The following is a 9,168-nucleotide window of genomic DNA, read 5'->3' on the forward strand; positions in this document are numbered from 1 at the left end:
CCGGCAGCTGGAGCTCTGCCTGACGGGGATGGGGAGGACCCGCTCCGGGCTTCTGGAAGGACTGGCAAGGTGTGGCACAGGCGGTGGTCACTGAACATTTCTGGACAAGTGGAGGCTGCGGGTCCCTGGGCAGTGGCCCTGATGTGCAGGCCACCTGGGGAAGGTAAAGCTGGGGGTGGGGCCGAGGTCATGCATGCCTCGTGTCAATCAGCTTTTGTTGCGTAACAAACGCCTACAGATGTGCACAGACACAAAGCCAGCCCTGATGTTGGCCGATCCATCTGGGCTCAGCTGGGAGGCTGGCTCTAAGGGACCCCTCGGGTGTGGGTCTGCTCCACACATTGCTCGTCCCTCCTGGACCAGCAGCCTGGCTGGAACATGTGGTTCATCACTGTGATGGCACAGACACAGGAGGACAAGCAGAAAGCCTCGCCACCTCTGCAGGTTTGAGCCCCAGAACCCGCACACTGTCCGCCTGAGGTCAATGCTGGTCATGCCGCTGGGCCTCACCAGGTCCCAGATGTGCATCCCTCTTTTGGCAGGGAAATGGCCCCAGGCGGAGGGCTTGGGCACAGGGCTGTGAACAGCCGCCATGTGTGCCTTCTGCCGTGCCAACCTGAGACACTCGGACATGATCCAGGGAGCTGTAGACAAGCCCAAGGGCTGTGGGTGTGGGTGGTGGAGGCTGCTGCAGGCCATTGTCCAGGGGACAGGTGACGGCAGCCTGGCTCCGGGCCCTGCAGGGGGGATGACAGAGAAGCTCAGAAAGCAAACCCCCTGGCCCTGGAGACTGCTAGGTGCCAGGATGAGGGCCTGCACGTGCTTAAGGATGAACCCATCTCTAGCTGTGAAACTGGGGAGCAGGGGCCCTGGGGGCGCAGAGGCCACGGGGTAGTGAGCCAGCTGTCAGGTCCAGCCACTGTCAGCTGTCAGGGGGCCACTTGCGATTGTGGCTGTGTCTGCTGTTGCACCGTGCATTCCGTGTGTGTCTATGTTGGGTGTTTGTGTGTGGGTGTGTGTGCGTGGTTCTCCACGGAGCCATCCCACTCCAAGGACACGGGGACAGCCACACCCTTCCCATGGATTCCACCTTGCCAGTCACCCCAGATCCCACACTGTGGGCAGGCTACAGCGTCAGCCTGCCGCTCCCTCCCCGCTTAGGTGCCTGGCCCTCCACAAGCCTGGAGACTGTCCTCCCAGCCGGAGGCTAGGACTGGGTCTGGTGGCCTTGAGGGTCACATCAGATGGCCTTGGCCCCACTCCTCTCATGAGAGAAGCAAGAAACAGTTTGTTGCCATGGCAACCTAAGGACCAGCCTCCCCTTGCTGCAATGTACCTGCCTGCGGACCTGGCCCTGACCCCAGCCCACTCGGCCTCAGGCGGCTGTCCGCTCCCAGACCCACACCTGCTGCCCACGGAGTCCCAGGAGTGGCAGGGCAGGACAAACGTCCTCCGGACTTGTGACGAGCCTCACTCACCAGGTCCACTGTGAACACCTGCTTCTCTGCAGCTCCTCCAGGTTCTTGAAGCAGAAGAGTCCACAGGGTGAAATAGGAGACCTGCTGTGTTGGGGGCCCTGCCTCAGATCCACCACACACACAGGTGACCTGAGGGGGCACCTTCCCCAAAACTGCTCCCCTAGGTGTGACCCCCAAACATGGCCCCATAAATAAACCCAGCCACAAGGAAAGCTCTTGTAGCACCGGCCAGGTGGGGCCAAGTCCTCCCCAGGGGAGGACTTGATTCTGCTTGCTGGGGGCCAGCCTGGGGGGCGTACGCTTAGTCCTATGGATCTTGGGTCTGGGCATCTATATAACTATGGTCCTTTGTCCCTGAGCATGCCGACAGAGCCACCTGCTGCCCATCTCCTCCGGAGCCGAGGGTGGTGGGGCAAAGCAGCCCTCAGGCCCCCACCTGCCCTCGGAGGATCACGCAGGCGTGGGTCCTGACGGGGGCTCCCGCTGGCTGTTTGCATGAAGGGCTCTCCAACAGGACCCCTCTCTGCCTGGCCTCAGTCTCCCCACACCTTCCCCACCTCCTTCTAGAGCTCAGCCCCCTCCTTTGGGACCCCCACCCCCACCTCTGAAGCAGAAAGAAAGCTCTCATCCCATCTTCAAGACCAAGAAGTCATAGATGTTGGTTGCACTAGAGACCTGGGGTGCACCCCCACCTGCCGAGGTCATCCAGGCACCACAGCAGAGGGCAAACGGGTCTGTCTGCCCACTCCAGGCCGGCCTGTCCTGAAGAGGGGGCTGATGAGAGAGAAGGGATGTCCCTGCTCCTGTTCAGCCTGGCCATCCTCACAAGGGGCAGGATCAGAAAAACAGGGAACACCTGGCTGTCCCCCAAAACTGGTCCTGCTCAGGGGCCCTTAGTGCATGGAGGCCTCAGGACAAGTGCCCTGTACCAGCACAGATAGAAGAGGGTCAGGGGAGGCCAGGTGGGGCAGCAGGCCACCAGGGCCCTTCCAGACACCAGAACCCATTCCCCAGAATGTCCCCCACCCACGTCCCTGGAGAAGGGAGTAAGAGAGGAGAGTAGAAACTCGAGGAGAGGTTACATCCCTCCCTAGGCAGTGAGCTCACTACCTGTCTGATCTATCAGGACAGCCCAGACATGGGCAGCTCCCCCCGTTCCTGCTCCTCCCTCCTGTCCCTGCCAACCTCACCCCCACACACACACATACACACACACACACGGGGCATGGCGGGGTGGGGGGGATGCTTCACGGAGCTCTCGGGCCCCTCTACCCAGGACTGCCCTGCAGAGATGGGAAAACAGTGCCTGTGTCCCTTGGCAGGAAGGGCAGGGGAACGTGCTGGTGGCCTGGGTGTGGGCCTGGCCCAAAGTCTGCACAGATGGAGGAGGCCCTCTTTGCTTTTCTATGTCCAGCATGGTCAGATGGCCCCTGCCATGGCCTCCCACCCAGTGAGTGTCTCGCCATCTGTGCACGCACTTGGCTGCCAGCTCCACCGCCTTGGCCTGCGCTGGGTCTGCCCCACCGGCCCTGGGCCCACCCTCCCCTGCAGCCCCTTCTCCAGCGAGGGTTTGACCCCATCGCGGGGCTGCCTACAGCCCTCGGTGGCTCCCCAGCACCTGTGGGACTGAACTCCACGCTGCTGGCCTGGCCTGGCTCTGCCCTCCCTGCCCCAGGACCCCCACTCCTGGCCGCCCAGGCTCTGGAAACCTCCGTAGGTGCCTCCTGCCCAGAGCTGGACAAGCCGGCCGGCTGCCTCTGGCCATCCCTCCAGGAATTGCCTTGGGGTGGAGAAACCTGGAGTCTCAGCTGCACTCAGCTTCCCGGGAGCCCCTCCCAGAGCCCCCCCCCCACTTTTTGGGGCTCTAACGCATTTTACCTTCCTTTACACGGACTGTTTCTTCCTTCCTTTCACACTCCGAAGGGCCAGACACGGGCCAGAGCGGTTGCAGAGGCAGGGAGGTGCCGCGACACAGCTGGCATCCCCGGGAGCTGAGGGGCCAGCGGGAGACAGAGCCAGATGCAAGGGGCCAGTCAGTGTCCGGCCCAGAGAGAAAATAATTGTCATCCCCGTGGCTTGTTCTCTGTGCCCACCCACCCCACGCGCCCCACGTGCCCCCCATGTGCACCTTCACACATGCTCGCCACTCCCTCACCATGGCCCTCTGCATGGACAGAAGCAGACACAGAGAGGGGAGGACACTGGCCGGCCATGCAGCAGCGACAGGGCCAGACAGCTGGCTCTGCACCCATGCCCAAGTCCCTCCAGGCTAATTTTCCTGTGAAAGGGGACCCCTGTCTGGGCCGGGTCAGGGGGTAATGCACAGCCGCCTGTAGTGACCAGTGACACTCCCAGGATGAGCTGAGTGGGTGTACCCCCACCAACCAAGCCCCGAGTTCCTGAACCCCACTCCCTCCCTCCCTCATCTACATACCAAGTCCAGCTAACCCTGGTCACGGCTCAGGCCCAAGCTGATGAGACACAACAGGCCCGACCCCAAGCTTGGCAGTCGGGGTGCCGGGAGGGTTGGACCCACAGAAAGAACTGGACACGGGCAGCTGAGCTTGAGGAGGCCTCTCCGGGGCACTTCTGTCCTGGGGGCTGGCTGCCCTCTCCAGGCCTTCAGAGCCACACCATCCCTTCCTGTCCAGGCATCTCAGGGACACTAGAGAACCTGAGGTCTCCTACCGGGCCTGTCACCCCACACCCACTCTGTGTCCTGGCCTGGGAGGGGAGGATGTCATCTGCCCGTGACCTGAGAGATGGCACGCTGCCTGCCTACCTGTCCAGGCTGGCACCAGACACTCTGCTGACTGCTGAGCTTCGAGAAGCCGGCAGACGGGCACAGGGCAGGGGTGGATAGAGCCTGCCAAGCCCTCTGGCAGACGGAGGCCCTCAGGGTGGGTTTGACCAGACCCCAGGCAGGGAACTTGAGGTCTGGGGTCTCGAGAGCCAAGGCAAACTGGGGCACGGAAGTAGGGCTTGTCCCGGCCTCACCCCAACTTCGTGGACAAGAGCAGCCAAGAGCAGTGGGAGACATGGTCACTGAGGCAGCTCCCAGGCACCAGATGCAGCAGAAGCTTAAGTCACAGGGAGCGGCTGCTATGGGCTGGGTTACACACCCCCAAATCCACCTGCTGCGGTCCTAACCTTTGGAACTTGTGAATGCCCGTACTTAGACTGCCCATACTTTAGAGTCCTGGGGTGGCCCTGAGCCAATCAGATTGTGACCTTGCTGGATGAGGGATCAGGAAACAGACACACAGGGAGCGACCACATGAGGACGCAGGAGGGGACGGCGTCAACACGCCACAGACAGAGGCCTCAGGGGAACCAACCTGGCCGCGTCTAGATCCCGGACTCCCGCCTCCGGGACCAGGGGAGAAGGAGTTCCCACTGTGTAGGCCCCCGGCCTGTGCTGGCTTGTTGTGGGCCATAGCAGATTCCCAGGTGGCAGCCCGAGTAGGGTCGCTTCCCGACAGGCTGGGCTCTGAAGTGGCTGTGACCTGGAGCCCCTGCAGCAGCTACAGAGTGGCTCCACTACAGCGGCAGTTGGGGTCCCCAGAGTCCCTAACAGCAGATAAGGCCTCTGTTCCCTATGGGTCTAACTGGGCCTCAGGGAGGCCAGTGGCCTCTCACCAAGGGGGCTATGAGTGCTGAGCCCTGGGGACCCCAAAACTCCTGGTCCCTGATCAGGCACTGGGCTTTTCACTCTCTCTTGCAGGGCTGCAACCATCCCTTCCATGGAAGGGGAAACTGAGGCCCAGGAGGGTGACTGGCTAGTCACCAGTAGGGGCTGGGAGTGGAGTGGTAGCCAGGCCCCCAGGAGAAGAACACAGACGCTGTCCTCGGTGTCAGGCCCTGGGCCCAGCTCCACCAGGCAGGCTGGGTGTTCTGTGCAGCCCATCCCCTCTCCACCCTGCCAGAGTGCCATCCTAGGCTGACCACACCTTCGGGCCACCAGAGGATCATAGAACCATCTTGGGGTAGTGAATACTCACTGCCAGTAACTTTTCCTTTTTTCGTTGTTTTTCTTCTAAAAGATTTTATTATTTATTCATGAGAGACACAGAGAGAGAGGCAGAGACATAGGCAGAGGGAGATGCAGGCTCCCCACAGGGAGCCCAATGTGGGACTTGATCCCAGGACCCCGGATCATGACCTGAGCTGAAAGCAGACGCTCAACCGCTGAGCCACTCATGCGCCCCTACCAGCAACTTTTCTAAACTTCACCTTACACCCTGCTTGGTCCCCTGGGGCTTGGGGGACACCCCCCCTCCTGCCCAGAGGACATGTCCTAACCCCAGCTTAAGCCTCCTGGGGCAGGGATGGCATGGAGGAAGGACCAGATGGAAATACCGTGTCCCTGCAACAGTAGGCTTTCAGGGTGGCTGATGTGCTTCTGTGCCCCCTGCCCTCTCTGGGCACTTCCCAGTGGCCCCCCGGGCCCCTGGCCCTCACCTGACCGCAGAGCACCTCAAAGCGGACGTCCATGTGTCCTCTGCCCTCCCAATAACCCCACCCTGCCATGGAAGCCTACTCAAATGGCCTGGCCTCTGGAATTCCTCCTCCCGAGGCAGCCCCAGTGTCTCCCTCACCGGGGCCCCAACTGCAGGGAGCCCTTGCCAGCTTCACCCCAGGGTCAAGCTCTCCTGAAACGTCCTCCCGGGTAGGCAAGTCAGCCAGCATCCAGTCAGGGATGGCCTCTTGCAAGGATTGCCTACCTCAATATCCCCAAGGCATCTAAGTACAGTCCCCCCAACAAGGCAACACCCCACCCTCACCCAAGCCAAAGCCACCTGCTGACTCTCTAGTTGTTTCTTACATGACCCAGAGGTGAGAGGTCACAGACAGAGCCTGGATAGCCTGCAGGTTGATCCTGCTCACCACTCCCACTATGTAGCCCCTAATGAGGTATCTAGTCACTGTCTGCCTCAGTTTCCCCACTGATGGACACAAATAAGCAAAGTTCACCTCCTAGCATTGAAAGAGCCAATATTTGCAAGGTGCTCAGGACAGTGTCTGGCAGGGAGGACCAGAATGGAGGGTACAGCACCCACCAACCAGGGTGTGTCCAGAACCTCCCTTGAGAGTGTGGGGCACGCCTGCCCCATCCTTAGGTTTGGGGCTCAGGCAGTGGGCACCCCATCCCACATCTGTTACACACACACTACCTTTTATCACCCCTCGGGCAGAAGCCCCAACATTCCAAGGAGGCAGTGGGGGATCCGGCAGGGCACAGGGGCGGGAGGCCGTGACCCAGCCCCACACGATCCACTGCCCTGAGACCCACTGAGTCTGCGCATGGCAGTCCATGAAACCCGGCTCTGGGGGTCAGTTCACACTCTGCCTGGAGCCCAGGACAGCAGGCAGTGCTGCTGGAGACACAAGGCTGCCTACCTCTAGCAGCTAACTGCCAAGCTCACCTCATAGACTGGCTCAGCTAGTGGCCAGCCAGAACTCGAAAACACAGGTGGCCAGGCTACCCCACGGCTGAGGAATGATGTGGGGGAGGCTCTAGGCTCGCCTCTCCCTGACTCCACAACCTCAACAGCTTAGGTCCCCACCCAGTCCACTTGCTCTGTGTTCATCCCACTGGGCCCCCAGGCCTCGGCCCCCCACAGCTTCTGAGCTCCATCTCAGGGGATCCAACTGCCATACTCTTTCTTGTGACCACACCTGCCACCCCCGCTGGTCCTCAAGGGTCCCTGCAAGCCCTTTTTGTCCCTTCTCCCTGCAGGAGTTCTGAGGCCCTACAAGGGGGTTGTGGTAAGTGGGAAAAGTCAAAGGGGTCTTCACAGCACAGCCCTGAGAGCCAGTAGGGCCCTGCAGAGTCCCACCTGTATCTTTTGTGGCCAGCACAGAGCAGGCACAGGGTGAGGGGCCAGCTAATCACTGGATGGACAGATAGACAGATGGGAGGCTAGATGAATGGACAGATGGATGGATGGATGGATGGATGGATGGATGGATGGACAGATGGATGACTGGATGGATGGACAGATGGATGGATGGACAGATGAATGGTTAGATGAAGGGTGGATGGATGGACAGATGGATGGATGGACAGGTAGATGGATGGATCGATGGAAGGATGCTTGGATAGATAGATGAATGGATAGATAAGAGGTGGATGGATGGATGGACAGATGGAGGAATGGACTCAAATGTGTCTCCAATGCAACCGATGTCACTGCTCTCCAAGGCCCAGATGCATATCCTTTCTGTCTTCATCAACAACTATTGGCTCTTAGCCTAAGTTCCTTTTCTCCCCTCAAAGCTCTGGGTCTTCTGCCCCCAACTTCTCCTGACCTGGGTCCCCACTCCCTTGAGCAGAGACATCAGACACGACAGAAGACAAAAGGAGCACTCAGGGCAGATGCTCTGTCCTTCTACCGTGTGCCTTTGGGAAAGTACCTCAGCCTCTCTGAGCAGCAATCCCCACTTCTAAAAAGCCCACTTATTTCCCAGGATCGAGTGAGAGTCAAACGGGACAGCAGCCAATCTGATCAGATGTGGGCTTACAACCGACTCCCAGCACCAGCAGGATCGCACTCAGTACACCCTGCCCAGTAAAGGAGCTCCCGGAGGTCCGGCTGACCAGCACCACCCGGTGGCCACGTCCTGTCAGCCTGCTCCATGCTGCACAGACCTCAGCCCGGGCGTCTGCTCTGGGCCCAGGGCCTCTCCCGCGCTGTGGGCCTGACCGCACATGGGCCTCTACTGCTCATATTTTCTGGAAGAGAAGACTGGACCAAGAGGTTAGCGGCTTGCCTGTAGCCACAGCTCCTAAAGGATGGAGTGGAATTTGAGCCCGGGGGTCCCTGGCTTGAGATTGCCCTTCTATTGACTCCCCTTCACAGGAACCCCAGACACACGCACACACACACCATGCTGGCTGCTTCTCCAAGGCGTTCCTCTGCTAGAATGCCCTTCAAAGTTTAGTGCAGATGGGCCACCTCCTCCAGGAAGCCTTCCCTGACTTCCTATCCTCCACCCATCTGCTTGGGTAGATGCCTTCTCTCTGGCTGAAGCCTTCCAATCACAGGCACCCTGCCATTGGCTCATTCGACACATTCTGCACAGAACCCTGTGCCTGCCCAGGTCCTCTCTCCACCTCCGGCACGCAGTAGGACCGGCACTTTGCTGCCAACTCTGATTTGTCCCGGTCTGAACAACGTCCATCACCGAGCGGCTATGAGTAAGCCTTTGGTACCTTCCGCCAAGATCTTTTCATTAGCCCTGTGTTTGTTTGGGCTGTTTTTGCCCTTTTAAAGTAAAAATAGTTTATTTTTAACATTTTGATGCTGTTGTTTTCTTTTAAGAAGGTGCAAAAAAAAAAAAAAAAAAAAAAAAAAAAACCATGCCTGTTTCTTTTCTTGGCCCAGCATGTCTGCGAGCAGCCTCCTCCTCAGATGCCCCGGAGGCTCCGTCTGGGTTCGCAGGGAGAGGCAGTCAGAAGGGCAGGGGAAGGAAGGAAGGACTCACCCCCTGGGGACAGACCAAAGATGCAGAGGATGCCCCAGGACCCCTCCCCAGCAGGGACGTGAGGCCAGGAGGAGCCCAGAGCCCCAGAGCCTCCCACCACACCTGGGAGCCACTCCTGGGAGCCACTCCTGGTTGCACACTTGCACCCTCCCGCAAGTGCCTCTGGACGCTCCCGCAGCCCTGCCTGCTGTGCACTGGAGCC

At 59.9% G+C, this 9,168-nt stretch overlaps 1 long non-coding RNA gene across 1 annotated transcript; it reads left to right on the forward strand.

Moving 5' to 3' along the window:
* The first annotated feature begins 262 nt into the window (after positions 1 to 262).
* LOC119871229 lies at positions 263 to 8,780 on the forward strand. The gene is made up of 2 exons (XR_005357167.1): positions 263 to 444; positions 7,950 to 8,780. It is a non-coding gene; the product is annotated as an uncharacterized LOC119871229 (long non-coding RNA).
* The last annotated feature ends 388 nt before the right edge of the window (positions 8,781 to 9,168 follow it).

The sequence above is a fragment of the Canis lupus genome, chromosome 3 (genome assembly GCF_011100685.1).
Source record: "Canis lupus familiaris isolate Mischka breed German Shepherd chromosome 3, alternate assembly UU_Cfam_GSD_1.0, whole genome shotgun sequence".
Taxonomy (NCBI): domain Eukaryota; kingdom Metazoa; phylum Chordata; class Mammalia; order Carnivora; family Canidae; genus Canis; species Canis lupus.